Here is a 15087-nt window from a genome sequence, read left to right as displayed (position 1 = left end):
AGGAATAGTGTTAGCTTCATGTATGATGGGATCCAGGGGCTCAAAAGATGCTTCAAGTATTTTGTTCTCTCTTTCTCCCTCTGACTTCCTTCTGTATCTGTTGACTGTCATACATGGTGGAGAAGATGATCAATGACAGGCTTCACTAAGAGCAAAAGGGATTCCTCCCTCCCAAGGGCTGTCTTCCTTGTGTTCCATACTCATCCCTCAACTAACCACTGTTGCCAGAAGTGCAAGAGATGGCCTGTTTTGCTTAGTCTACCCTGGCTGACCCACTCACCCCAGGGAAGGCAGCAGGAGTGAAGGACACTATGCATGACAGCCCAACTAGAACCGCAAAAAATAGGAAAAGCATTACCCAAAGATTACTGGGGTGCTGAGCAAGCAGAATAAAAAGATGTCCACTACAGTGTACACAACATAACACAGATCCCAGCACATGGAAGATGGGTTAACAGCTGGAGAGTTTCCTGTGCAATCCTCAAAGGATGCAAGAGACACAATTTACTGTCTTACTCAAAGATAAGATGAACAGCTTTTCCTGATTTGCCTGAGACTTCTCTGGTTTTAGCACTGAAAATCCCACGCTGTGGAGAACTCCTCGGTTTTAGACTGAACTATCCCAGTTTTAAAACTGAAGGCCTCACATCTTAGGAACCCCTTCAGTCCCAGGAAAATTAGGATGGCTGGTCACCATATCCAAAAATGGCACTTGTGACTGTAAACCTTAGCTACAGTTGAGGGGATGCTAAGTCAGTTTACTGTTGCTGCATCATGGCATAGTATGGCACATGAAAAACCGCAGATAGTCCCCTGGAAAAAAATGCACAGCCTGAGTCTGTGTTACTTGCAGTTACAGCATCTAAGCCTTTGCTTTGCCTCCCTCCTCTGCCTTTTCTTTTTCTTTCACTGTGTCTTTCTCCATTTTTCTTTTTCCTCACTTTTTCCCCTTCCTCTCCTTCCTTCTTTTTTCCTTCCTTCCAATCTTTCTCTCTTATTTTCTTCTCTTTTTTAAATGTTCTTTTGTGGCTACATATTTACCTTTCAAATAACATGTGACTTAGATGTTGTTTGCAATCTCCAAAGGAACTGCTATATGTTCCTGGACTAAAACAAGCCAGCCTCAGTAAATGTCCTTATCCTCCATGATCTACCGACTAAGTGAGAGCTTCATTGTTGATTAAGACAGGAAGTACATGTGTGATTCCTGTGGACTGGTTGAGACAGCATGGTCATGCTGATGCATATGAGGAATGGAAAAATTGGGGGGAAAAGATAGTGATGATTGTGAAACTAAGAGATTGGAAATTCGAAGGGCTTGATACTAGGTTCTTTTAAGGGACATTTTGGTTCAACTATTTACATAGGGGATACATCTATTTATCCATAATGAAAATTGCTGAGATTTGGAACCTCTTTCTTCTTTTGAATCAATTAATGAATGAAACTGGGCAATCTAGGAATAGTGTTAGCTTCATGTATGGTGGAATCCAGGGGCTCAAAAGATGCTTCAAGTAATATAAATCAGGAAGTGCTTCTTGGTCTCAAACTACGCTTTGAAGTTAGGCGTGCATTTGAATGTTTTCAATCCAAATATTAAAATTAGAAAGAAGGCAATTTCCAGTAGTCTTCAAAGGAGAACTATTATTCGGGAAAATAGTCTTCTAAATTATACTTTTGAGAGTGATATGAATTTTGTTGCTTTTATTAAGTGCTAAAGTTCTAAAGAATTAACTCCACTTAGGAAGCAAATCCAAATACTCTCTCCTGACAAGGTTTCCACCAAGTGGCGGTCATATACTTGGGACTTCCACTACATTTTCAGCATTCATATATCACTTATACAATTTTCATAATTACCTAGTATTACCAGCACCATTTATTTATCTGGCATTTTTCTACAAGTTGACTTTTTAAATTAGACACACTGAGTTGATGCAGCCAATGTGGCTCACTAGGATGTATGTGTATCAATGTCAGAGGGACCAGGCTGATTCCCAGATCTTGTTTTTGAAATCCTGTGGGAAAGAAAATTATTGTCACCTACAAAAAAAGCAGAGAAAGGACTTGGACCCTCACCACCTGGCCCTTACCTTGGTTCTACCTTTTGGTAGCCTTGAGATTTGGTTTAACTGACTTTAATTTTCTACCCACACAGTGGTAAAGATTAATTAAGATAATGCCCAGAAGAATCAATGAACTTTGCTAGCACCTAACAAATGTTAGCCAGGAAACTTGTTAGTCTCACTGGTTGCAAGTGGCAAAGACTTGCATAGTTCTTTAGGGCAGATGGTTCATTTATTCTGGGAAAGCCAACCAAATGGTGAATGTAAAGAGAAGATCATTTTCTGAAATATGTGGTTTCAAGTTGTTACACTGCCTTGGAGAAAATGATGTAAAAAAAAAATTAAGTTACAGCCAGGGACCATCTCTGCAGGCTAGGATATTTTGAGAGGAAATATGTCTTAATTAGGAAGGGACAAAGAACATGTCATAGTGTTCACTTCCCTCGGCTTCTTCAGACCAGATTTTGATCTCTTGCGGTTAGTGAGTCAGAGGTAAGGATGAGAAGGGAAAGGAAAAAAATATTTTAGCAAAATTTTGAGAGTCTCTGTACACAAGTTGTGCTGATTAAGGCTCAAGTGAGAAAACAGCCCAGAATTAGGGAGAGGCGAGTCTCTCCTTCCTCTGCAGGGAAACCAGCATCATTTTAGATTTTAGAGGGTTTTGAAACATTCTATTTTCTGATTATTTTGATATATAGGAAGGCTACTTTCATGCATGTATTTTTGTATCTGTAAATTCTGTTAAACATATATTATTTCTAATGGCCCTTGTTAAATTTGCTGCATTGTTTAGGTGTATAGTTTTATTATCTTCAACAATGATAACTTAGCCTCCTCCTATCCATTAGCTATACCTTTTATTGTTTGTTTCCTGCCTTATCATATATAAATTATTTTACCATTATTTAAGAATGATTTTACAAGTTTTCCATTTTTAATCTACTACAGTAAGAATGACTTTGAAAACTGAGCAATTAACAGCCCAACGAATAGCTAAAACTCTTTCGTGGTAACTTACATATAATATAATGATACGCTGGGAATGCCTTTGTAATCCTGTGATGAAAACAACGGGAAAGAAGGCCTGTGAAGTTATATCAGTGAGTGATATTTTAGTTGAACACATGAATGAACATAATGGAAGGTAAGCACCAAAATTTGACTGCAAGGCTTCAAATGTAAGATAACACCAGGAAATTATTAACCACCTCACTCAGCATTCAGTTAAGAAAATAGCATCAGGTAGAGATTTAAGGCAAGAAATTAAAGTCTTAAAGAGCCATTGAAAGAACTGTAAATAATCTATATATGAGATCAAATTGTATTCAACTATACTGAACTATGCAACACACAAGTGAATCTACATAAAAACTGGTAAAAACTGAAGAAGATCTGTAGTCTGCCTAATCCTATTGTACTCATGTCAATTTTTTTATTCTATGATTATTATAGCGATATGAGATGTCACCATTTGAAGAAGCTAGGGTATTTTTGTAAATTGTTTTGCAACTTCTTATGAGTCTATAAGTATTTCTAAATAAAAAATAATTGTTTAAAAGGGGTTCATGAGACCAACAATTGCAGAAAAAAAGCATTCTGTCTGGCTGTAAACTGAGAAGAACAAGTGTGAGATTCTAGGATCTCACCCAGAAGTTGCTGCAAACCATACATCAGCTGGCTGTTTCCACTCTATAACTGACACCGAAGAATAATGTCCTCTAAATATTTTCTATCTTTCACAACCCTGTGTGTGCCCTCCTTGGCTGACTGTAATTAGGAACTGTGCCTACAAGTGATTCTGGGAAATGTAGTTCCAGGCTTCCAGTCCCTGTTGCCTCAGAGAGAGAGTAGAAAGGGCCAGGGATAGTGCTGAGTTGAAAACATACATCCCCCAACTCACTTATATTCAACAGATACTATAAACTTACATTTTAGCCTTTGAAAGGAGATTAGAAGAAGGAAATTAATCAAAACTTCTGGTTTATAAATAAAAGAAATTTATAAATAATTCCATTTCCCAGCATGGTTTCTTAGCCTAATATTCTAGTTATCTTCATCCAAAGAATTTGTAATAAAAATATTTTCATAGGATTTTTTTTCCAGTTTTTAAAGCAATTCCATATGTACTCTCCCACTGGCCCTCCAAACAATTTTGAGAAATAGATATTAATGGAAACACTTAAGATTTATCTGATACTTTCATTTCTACTATCACATTTCCTTGTAACTCACCAACAAAACTAGGCTTCTTGAGGTTCCCTAAACACAACATGCTGTCATTCCATTTCTTTGCACATGTGGTTCCTTCAACTGAAAATGTCTTTCTCTGGTAGGAATTCCTCCTTGTTCCTACACATCTTCACACCCTGTCCCATCAGCTCTTTCTAGGAAGAGACTGAGGCTGATGGGGTATGAACAGGCAGCCCCATCCTGCAGAGGGTTAGGCTCTGCTGCCCTTGCAGGGACCCAGGCATTGACCAGCAGGCAGCAGATGTGACCCAGGATTTGCTCCTCAAGCTGCCTCTCTTCACATTAACCACCTCATTCTTGATTAGCCAAACCTAGCAAAACAGACAGGGGAAGAAAGCATTTGGTGGTACACAGAGGGCTTAATAAAGGGGCCTCATTAGACTGTTCTCAGACATACGCTTGCTAGTCATACTGCTGCAGGTGAATTTTGAAGGGCCTTTCTTCTACTATTTACTTTTCCCGGTTTGCCCCTGTCTAATCCTCCCTTGCTCCTCTGTAGCATCTCATGTTAGTGTTCTAATGGCTGGACAGCTCTTAGTAAGCAAAGCATCCCTGGCATCAGGGAGCTTACAGACCAGTGAGGGGGACAACCATTATGCGAATTATCTTAGAAATATAGACCTATTGCTATAACCACTACAATAATAAAACAACATTTATGAAATCTTATGAAAGGAGAAAAAATTATAAAGGGGAAGTGTAGGACAGTATAAGAGAATATAGTGAGGAAGAGTAAGGGTCGGGAGGGTCAGATCAAAGAAAACATCCTGGGGAAGAAGCATGTGCGTTCCGTTTGAACTAATGAAGGGACTTATTAACGTGAAGGAGGCTGGGAGGGATGCAAGGAGAGAACATTCCAGGCAAACTCTACAGCTGTCAGTCTAAGCTCAGTGGGCACATGAGGGAATCCCCATGGCTTCCTTCTCATGGTGCTCTGGGTAACAATGTCTTGCCTCCAGGCAACTAAATAGGAGAGAGTGGGAAGGGAAAATAAAGGGTCACGGCTCAGAACCTAGGAGAAAAGAAGAGGTGGAGGCAGAATGTGTCGTGAGGGGAGCAGGGTTCTGGTCGTCATGGTTTACATTTGGTCACTGCCGCTTACTAGCTTTGGGACCATAGAAAAGTCACTACCAACCTATCAATGTTGTTTTGACAATTCAGTGAGGAGAAAAAAAGGCTCAATAAGTATTCGTTCCCTTCTTTTACTTCCTGCAGGCTTGCTATGGACTGAATTGTGTCACCCCAAAATTCATGTGTTGAAGCTTTAACCCCTAGTACGACTTTATCAGGAGACAGAGGCATTCATAGCTAATTCAAGTTAAATGAGGTCATAGGATGGGTCCATAATCCAATAGGACTATGGTCTCTTAAGAAAAGGAAGAGAAAGATCTCCCTCTGCCCACCATATGAGGATACAGAAGGGAGGCAGCCATCTGCAAGTCAAAAAGAGAAGCCTCACCAGAATCCAACCACGCTGGCACCCAGATCTCAGACTTCCAGACTCCAGAACTGTGAGAAAATACATTTCTGTTGTTTATGCCACCCAGTCTATGGTATTTTGTTATAGCAGACCAAGCAAGACTCTACTAGAAAATTCTTCTTACAGATGATAGAGTGCAAATCTTAACTGAAATAACATTTAAATAATAAATTTATAAAAGGGTAAAAGAAGTGAATGGAACCATAAAATATGAGTTGGACTTATGACTTGATCATTTTCAAGGGGGCACTGATCTTGATTCATTTGATCTTTGTTCATGGCTACTTCAAAAATAAAGACATTCCCACTTGTGTCAAGACAACGTGGATGCCTTTCTGTGTGACTGAAAAAAATGTTTTCTCTTTGTTCTTCATTCTTACCATTACACAAAAAATGGAAGGACAATTTGAGCGCTAAGAAAGAAAACCAATAGCAGCAAGCATGGGAGACAAGTACCAAGAGGTGGGTAACAAGGGAAGAAAGACGAAATACACTCCTAAAAGGAAAAGGGGGAAAAAGGTCAAGGCAGAACCCGGGAGCCCTGGCACCTAGTGGTGTCAGCCAATTACACAGATGAAATGGGCAATGGTAGTTGCACATCCCATTGGAAAATACCACTGTCTCAGTCCATTAGTTCTGCTACAACAGAATACCACAGATGAGTAATTTATAAACAACAGAAATTTATTTCTGACAGTTCTGGAGGCTGGGATATCCAAGATCAAGGTACCAACAGGTTTAGGGCCTGATGAGGTCTCTGTCTCCACTTCCAAGAGGGCACCTTGTTGCTACATCCTCCAGAGGGACAAATGCTATGTCCACACATGACAGAAGGGTAGAAGGCAAAAAGGGCTTAGCTAGTTCCTTCCAGCCTTTGTACAAAGTCATGAATCCCATTCACGAGAGCCCTGCCATTGTGACCTAATAACCTCCTAAAGGCTCCACCTCCTAATATTATCACATTGGATCTTAGGTTCCAATGTATGAATTTGTGGGGAGACACATACATTCAAACCATAGCAACTACATTTTAGTTTCAAAGCCTGAAACATTGCAAAGCACTATCTTGATAAACACCTCATTTGATTCTAACCACAACAAAATGAGGTAAGTGCAATGGGACAGGGATCACATACCCAGTGAGTCAACTGTGTTTTGGAATGTTTAAATGACTCCACAGGGCTCCCTTGGCTGTTAAGTGTTCCAGGCAGTGGTCAAGCTTTGATTTTCTATTTCTAGATCTAGTGTTCTTTCTGAGGCAAATGTTAAGATATGCTGTATACCCTTTCATCTAATTTTTACCTGGATTTCCAACGTAAAATTTTCTCCATGTTCTATCTCATTTCCTGGCCACTATACTCCTCTTTCTCCATCCAAAAGTCACTCAATGGTTTCTTTCAGTAAGAAAATAATATTGAATGGAAATGAGAATGGAAAGGAGAAGAGAAGCACGTAAATGGGGCTGGGTCGACAAAATTTCATCTTAGGATACAATTGCTTTCATCATGGACAAAATGCTTTCAGAGAGATTACCACTTTGTATGACCAAGCAAGGGTTACTATTACAATTTTATTCTGCGGCTGTGAAAACCAAGACTCAGAAACATCAAGGGCCATGTCCAGTGATAGGTATTTTAAGATTGAGAGTCAGATCTCCAGTCCTTGCATCTGCCTCCACCTCCCTACAGTGGACACAGCACTGGCTTGACAGTCGGCTCTTAGGTTCCTGTCCTTCTGCTAACTAGCTGTGTGATCCTGGTCAAGTCTTGTAAGCCCTGGGCATCATTTCTTTTGACTGTCAACCGAAAGGGCTGGGCTGCTTGGTCTCTAAGAACATCCTGTAAAGCAGCTGATAAGAAAGAAATTGCAACAGCTGGTCTTTGAAGACCAGTCAGAGGTGCCCTGATTTCTCCCAGCACAAAAATGATAAGGTGTTCAGCTAATGTTATACTTTTAGAAAAAATATTGTCCAGACTCACTGTGCTATTTCCCAAATATGATTTGGGGAACGAGCCAACAGATAAAGAAGGATATTTATTTTTGTTTGTAATGTCGACGTCTTCTTTCGGGTTCGATCGAACAATCAGGAGATCTGTGTAGGCCACAGCGTCATTGCACGCCGGGGTCCTTGCCCGCTCCCTCTCTCTGCCACCACTCAAAGCCTGGGAGAATGCTTTTGAAAGCGAATCAGGAAATTACTTATCAATCTGAAGCCCTAAAGAGTTATGAATAATCCTTGCTGCCAAAAGAAAGGGGATTTCGAGCAAAAGCTCCACATCTGCGCACACTAGAGTTCAAAGACTCCAGCTGTTGGAAGGTCTTGCGAGCAATGTAAGTAAACAGCCCTCTCTCCATTGAAGTAAGCGTCTTCAGGCTTTTTTTCCTTAGAAAGGCGTCCTTTGGCTCATGTTGGTGTTTCTCTCTCTCTCTCTCCCTCTCTGGTTTTTATTTTTTTGTGTGTTTTTTTTGTTCGTTTTTTTTATTGATGTTCAGGGGTGTTTACCGACTGGGGCTTAGTCAATAACACGAATCCTCTGGGGGTTCCTTTTGCTGAACAAGAGAGGGAAAGCGAAAGTCGTCAGAATCGGCTTTGCTTGGGAAGGGTTAGTTTTGAAAAGCCCTTCCTTGCCAATTACGCTCCTTCATAGTTATAGATCCGTACTCAAGAGGAGTGTGAGACCGAAACTGACACTTGCGGGGGCAAGCAGAAGTGGCTCTGTAACCCTACTCTGAAAAACAGAATTGTCATCGTGTCTGTTCCTACATAATTCACATTGAAAGTGCTTTCTTCATTTTGATACACTGTAAGATTTTAGTAGAGGAAAAAGAAAGCATTAAAGCGAATATTGTTCTGTGGAGATTTCCTTACAGTGGCATAAATCTTGTGTTCAATTTAGCTTTCGTTAAGGGTGTTGATTTATTTACTGTCTATTTTATTTTTAAACAAATGTGCTCACCACTCCACTTGGCCATGGGGGGATAATGCAATCATTGCAATATGGAAGCAGAAATATCTAAATTGTGTTGGTAAAACTATGAGTTTGCATTACTAGTAATTCTATAAATGAAATGCATAATTTCATAAATGATGCATTGTACTGGGGTACATTTCTTTTATAAGTATTTCAAATCAAATTGTGGGTAATGACTGGGAAGTAGTTAAAAGAAATACAACAAACTTGAACGGAATCGTTTTGTTTGGATCAGCCTTTGTTCCCAGGAACTTGAATGTCCATTTTGCAGATCCCTCATCATGAATTCTATGGCTACATGGAACATATGTCCCGAGTCCTCACACTCTATCTTATCATCAGACTATGTATCTCCCAATTTGTTCTGATTCATGATTTCAGTAAGACTCCACACCCTCAGCCTGGGTTGTGTTCCCCCAACTCACTGGAAAGCTCCTCCAAAATAAAGAATAATTGCCCTTAACTCTAGTTGACATCTGACTTCCTTTCCTCTCTTTGAGTAAGTTTGGTGTACACTTCCACATCCTGTACTGTTAAGACGGGTTTCATTCCCAATATGTCAGTCATTGTCAGCACACACATAAGCTACTTCCAAGAGTCGAAAAGCTCTAGGTTACTGTACATTTACAACAGCAATTTTCTATGTAGCCCTTTCTCAAGCAACTCATCTATACTTTAATTTAAGGTGATCTGTAACCTTTCACCTTTACCTAATAAACAGATAGTATGTGCCTAACATGCTGAAAGCAATAAAAACCAAATGTGACACAATGTTCCCCTTCTTGTATAAACGTGTCTGTAGTTTTTATGCAGCCCAAGTGCACTTTTGTGTTCACGGGCAATAGCTACATAGGGTTGAACACTGACTGTCTGAGCTGTGCCGTGGACTGCGTAACGAAATAGGAGGATGAAGTTTGTAATGTGAAGTAAGTTATTCAAATTTGGGGAAATATTGACTGAGCATTTGTCATGTGCTGGGCCCTTCCTCATCATGTCTTGTGTGCTCGTGGGAGCAGCAGGCTCACTGGTAAGGCGTAGAGACTCTGAACCAGAGTTCCTGAAGACACAAACCAGATTCACGTCTATGTGAATCTGGGTTGGGTTATTTAACTCCTCTGTGCCTCAGTTCCCTTACAATAAAATAGAGCTCATAACAACAGGGTTCATGTAAAGTTTGAGAGTTGATATAGACAAAGTATTGTTTTTGTCTCTTTCATATATGAGAAAACCAAGGCTAATGAAGTTTACTTGCCTACAATTACACAGGTAATGATGGCTGGCAGGGCTGGGATTTGGAAGTAAATGACCTGTTTTAATCATAATAGAGAAAGTCCACATTTTAAACCACAACCTCCTGCCCTTTTGTTGTTGGATTCTTTCTTCTGCATTCCTTTATCCAGTTCTTACAATAGCATTCTAAATAAACATTATTGACTATGATGATTTCAGACAAGTAAACTGAAGCTCAAAGACAGGAAGTGACTCATCCAAAGTCACATACCTAGAAATTAGCATCACTGATGTCTGAACACAGGTTTTCAAATTCCAAGTTTGGTGCATTTTTTTTTTTCTCTTGCCAATCTGTGAATGAATGGGTCAGGCCCACAACTGCCCTTTGGGAAAGAGTGAAATAAATAACAATGCTAATGGTCACCATCAATTAAGCTCTCACTCTGTGCTTGGCACAGAATCTCTTTAATTAAAGTAAGTCCCTGTGCCCCTTTGGTAATAAATTCTCTAGATGATTCTGGTATGCACTAAAGTTTGACAGTTCTATAATCTGGGACAAAATGGAAATTGTTATATCCAGTATGACCTAACCTGAAGAAGGTGAAAAGTCCTGATAGGGACGAGAAATTTGACATTTTCCCCAACTCAAATTTGTTGATTACCCTGGGGTCAGAATCAACACTATTTCAGGGTTATTTCCTGTCTTGTTGATACCTCCATGCTTTCTTCATCTTTTGGCCCATATCATCTGAACTTTTTATCATCTTTGATTGCATCAGGTTTCAATCATCAGCAGATGGGTGGATTTCTTTCTCTTGTAGGCTTTTCATGGCAAATTTGTGCAACTCAATGGGATTCATCATCAAATTGAAATAAAGCTATAAAAAATATAAAAAAAGAAATAAAGCTATAATATCTATGAGAAATTTACTCAGTAAACTTTATACAGAGAAGCCAGCAACAAAGAGTATTTACTCTGTTGAATATAATACATTCAATATAATATATTCAATGTTGAATATAGTATATTCAAGTTGGTTTCTCTGAAAACTATAGTGCCCAGATAGATATGAGCCAACAAGGGATGCCAAACACAAACTTGGTGTACTAGGAACTTCAGATGCCCGGGAAGAGGTCATGGAGGGAGTAGTGGAGCAGGAACCATTGAACACTGGAAATAATTTCTTGTGATGTCAGGACTTGAAGCAAAATATCCCTGGCTTTCAATTCTGGCTTATCCACTTTCTATCTGACTTTCTAACTGCAAGGCTCCAAGCACATCACTTACCTCTTAGTTTATGTAACACACACAAACAACTTAGCACAGCAACTAGCATAATAGATGCCTAAGAAACAAGAGTTCCTTTCCTCTTTAGCTCTGGTCCATTCAATCCACAAATTTGCACTGAGGACTTACATGTCCTAAACATTATTTTAGATATGATAGTGAACAAAAGCCAAAGTCCCTGCCTTCGTGGAGCTTGCACTTTACAGGAGACAAACCACAGAATCATAAACCAGAATGTAAGTTCAGAAATTGAAAAGTGGTATGAATAAAATAAAACAGAATAACAAGACAGAGTGACTAGGTACCAGGAAGGAGCTAATTCTTTAACATGGTCAAGGACCACCTCATTAAGGGAGGGGCATTTAACTCAAAGCTGAATCATCAGAAAGACAAAATGAGACAAAGCCATGATTAAGTAAGACACTGACTAACCATGGGACACTAGACAAGTCACTGAAGCTCTTTTTAGGCCTGTTTCATCACCTATTAACTGCACAGCTGGAGTAAATCTATGGGGCTTCTCTAGACCCTGCTCTGGAAACTCTGCTTTGGAATTTTCTTTCTCTTTCTTAATATCACATGCCATAAGTAATTGTATGAAAAGAAGAAAGAAAAAAATCTCTGATCCAAACTATATTACAGTAGCCGTTTCATTCTTTCGTTCAATATTCTGGGATTTTTCAACATGTTCTTTCTCATCACAGATAAATTAATATGTCCTAAGTGAATGAAGATTAATTAACAATTTTTTTAAAAGCTCATATCATCACAATTCCTAGGGATTACATTGTTGGAGAAGACAAGAACCACCGCATGGCAGATTTTTAGGGATGAATTGTGAGGCTTCACAATTACTTCATGTGTGGCTTCAAGTCTGAAATTGTACATATGTCAGTGGAGTCAATATGCAAGGCTGCCAGAAGTCAGTCGATCCAACACTCTATTAGCCAAGAACTAATAGAGTGTACAGCTTTTAAAAACAATCCAGGGTCTGAAATGTTCCTTTTCTTAAAATGGCGCAGCAGATCACTTGGGTCTAAGTTAGTGGCCTACTGAAATTGAAGATCATCATGCAGAGAATTTGCACCAGAGAAGTAAACTTTGTCTGTCAATTAGCCTAATAATTGTGGCCAAATCCTTGGCTGTAACAATTCAAATGATTGTCTCATTACTCCATTTTTTCTTTGTCACCATAGTGACCTCAATTATGAATCTGTAACCTAGAATGAGAATTTGATGTGTATAGCAAAATAGAATATATGGGTCAATGTTTTCAATTTTCAAGTACTGTTATTTTTTGCTTACTTTATAAAACTGCAATTCCCCAGAATGCAAAGCACATTTTTTTAAATAATTTTTTTGGAAACAAGTTCCTGAGTTAAGATTCAAGGACTGAAAAATAAGAGTAAACAGGATGGGATTAGGAAATGGAGTTAATTAGCCTGTAGTGAAGAAAGTTGTGGAGCAATTCATGGTGCTTCTTGGGCTCCGACACAATTTCAACCAAAGAATAGTGGTAAGTAGTTGTCCAGTCAACAGAGAAGGGGAAAAAAGAACTGCTTTCAAACACTTACTTTTATGATAAATAATATTCCCAACATTTTACATATATTAGCTCTGAACCATAACTTTAGGGATTATAGTGTAGCTATTACTTTGCTTATTTTCCAGATAAGGAAATGAAGCTTAGTGATGTTAAATAACAAGAAAGTTCATCAACTAGCAAGCAGCAAAACCACAAGTCAACCCAGGACTGCTGGACTCCACAACCTGCTAACTTTCCACTTGGTCACTCTGCTTTAGAAAAATAAGGGGCTTTTTTTTACCCACATGCAATGCAAATTCTATTTCAGCAAAGGAAGAATTTACTGCGAGTTTTTAAATGTTGACATGGTCTCCTTAGGGAAGAGGCTGTGGAATTGTCTTCTTTGGAGGTCTATTGAAACCAGATCAGTTATCATATATGTCTGGTATGACTTCAGTGTGGTCCTTCCCCAAGGTGAAAAGAGACAAAATGATTCCTCAAGTTCCTTTCTAAACTTTCCAATCAAAGGCCAAGTCTACATCCATGAAGGCAAAATGGTGGGGACATGTTGAGTTCAGCTGTCCTATTCTTTTTCCCCTAACCCAGGCCAATCACTTTGGTTGAAGTGATGTCCAGATTGTCTGGAAGGGCCACAGTTGCTTGGATCATACCATGTGGGCCATTTTCCCATAACCAGGGAGTGGACCCAACTCTTTTGCCATTAATGCCCAACAAAATGAATATCTTTCCAATGAATCTGTTGTCTAATTCAAGGGCTATACTTTCAGTATTTGGGAACTACAAATTGTGACAAAAGCTGGCATGAAAATTGAACTGTGTTAGAAAATAGGAATACCTTTTAAAATTCTGGCTATTAAGTGCATCACCTAGGATTATATTTGTAAGTATCAGAAAACACAGTTCCTTTATTATGCAGGGGGTTTATTTTTCTCACACAACAAGAAGCCCAGAGGTAGGTCTAGGGATGCTGTAGCTGTCCAAGGATGCCACCAGGAAACCAGTGTCCTTCTCTATTCCTGCTCACTAATGCTCGCATGGGCTTTTATTTTTATGGTGGCAATATAGCTGCTGCACCTCCAGGTATTGAGTTTATATTCCGTGCAGGAAAACAAAAGCCTTTTCCTTGTCAAACTTTGCCTTTTTATTTCAGAAGGGAAGCCTTCTTCCAAGACTTTGCATGTGCATTGTATTGGTGAAACTGTGTAAGTAATAGGGTTACCCCTAGCTGCAAGGGAATCTGGAAGTCTGTGTATTCTGCTTTCCAGCCTTTCATGTAAACAAGGTAGGGGGAGGCCAGGCACAGTGGCTCACATGTGTAATCCCAGCACTTTGGGAGGCCAAGACAGGTGGCCAAGACAGGTGGATCATTTGTGGCCAGGAGTCTGAGACCAGCCTGGCCAACATGGTGAAACCCCATCTCTACTGAAAATACAAAAATTAACTGGGCATGGTGGTGGACACTTCTAATCCCAGCTACTGGGGAGGCTGAGGCAGGAGAATCGCTTGAACCTGGGGGGTGGAGGTTGCAATGAGCCAAGATCACACCACTACACTCCAGCCTAGACAACAGAATGAGACTCTGTCTCAAAAAAAGAAAGAAAAAGAAAAAAAGGTAGGGGGAGATGTGAATTAGGTTGGGTCTTGAGTGAATCAACAAACCATACTTGTCAAAATATGCCATAAATTCCTATTTCTGAAAACAATAAATATAGAATTTAATATATAAATTGGACTATATTACATAAACATTTACTAGCTGTATCTTTTTTAATATTTAAAAATTAGTGGCCACGCATAGTGGCTCACACCTGTAATCCCAGCACTTTGGGAGGCCGAGGTGGGTGGATCACAAGGTCAGGAGATCAAGACTATCCTGGCTAACACGGTGAAACCCTGTCTACCAAAAATACAAAAAATTAGCTGGCCATGGTGGCGGGCGCCTGTAGTCCCAACTACTCAGGAGGCTGAGGCAGGAGAATGGCGTGAACCTGGGAGACGGAGCTTGCAGAGCAGAGATGGCGCTACTGCACTCCAGCCTGGGTAACAGTGCGAGACTGTCTCAAAAAAAAAAAAAAAAAATATATATATATATATATATGTGTGTGTGTGTGTATATATATATATATAGTGAACATGAAAATATTGTCTTAAAAAGTGAAAAGGGGCAGATAGGCCTGAAGTAGATAAAATGGGAAAAACATGAATTTGGGTGCACATCAAAGTCTGAATTCCAGCTGTGCACTTAATTAGGTATG

General features: G+C 39.5%; 1 protein-coding gene across 2 annotated transcripts in view; it reads left to right on the top strand.

Annotated features, from left to right (window-relative positions):
- Positions 1–15087, top strand: part of C1QTNF7 (C1q and TNF related 7) — a 108009-nt gene that overhangs the window by 27544 nt on the left and 65378 nt on the right. Inside the window, exon 1 of one of the 2 annotated variants that reach the window (XM_003898501.5) lies at positions 962–8127. The exons of the other annotated variant lie outside the window; for it this stretch is intronic. The gene's annotated coding sequence lies outside the window, so the exon portion shown is untranslated. Of the gene's footprint in view, positions 1–961; positions 8128–15087 lie in introns of those variants that run through there. 2 annotated transcript variants of the gene reach the window in all.

The sequence above is a fragment of the Papio anubis genome, chromosome 3 (genome assembly GCF_008728515.1).
Source record: "Papio anubis isolate 15944 chromosome 3, Panubis1.0, whole genome shotgun sequence".
Classification (NCBI taxonomy): domain Eukaryota; kingdom Metazoa; phylum Chordata; class Mammalia; order Primates; family Cercopithecidae; genus Papio; species Papio anubis.
The sequence above is the reverse complement of the archived record's forward strand: the minus strand, read 5'-3'. Positions and strand labels throughout refer to the sequence as shown.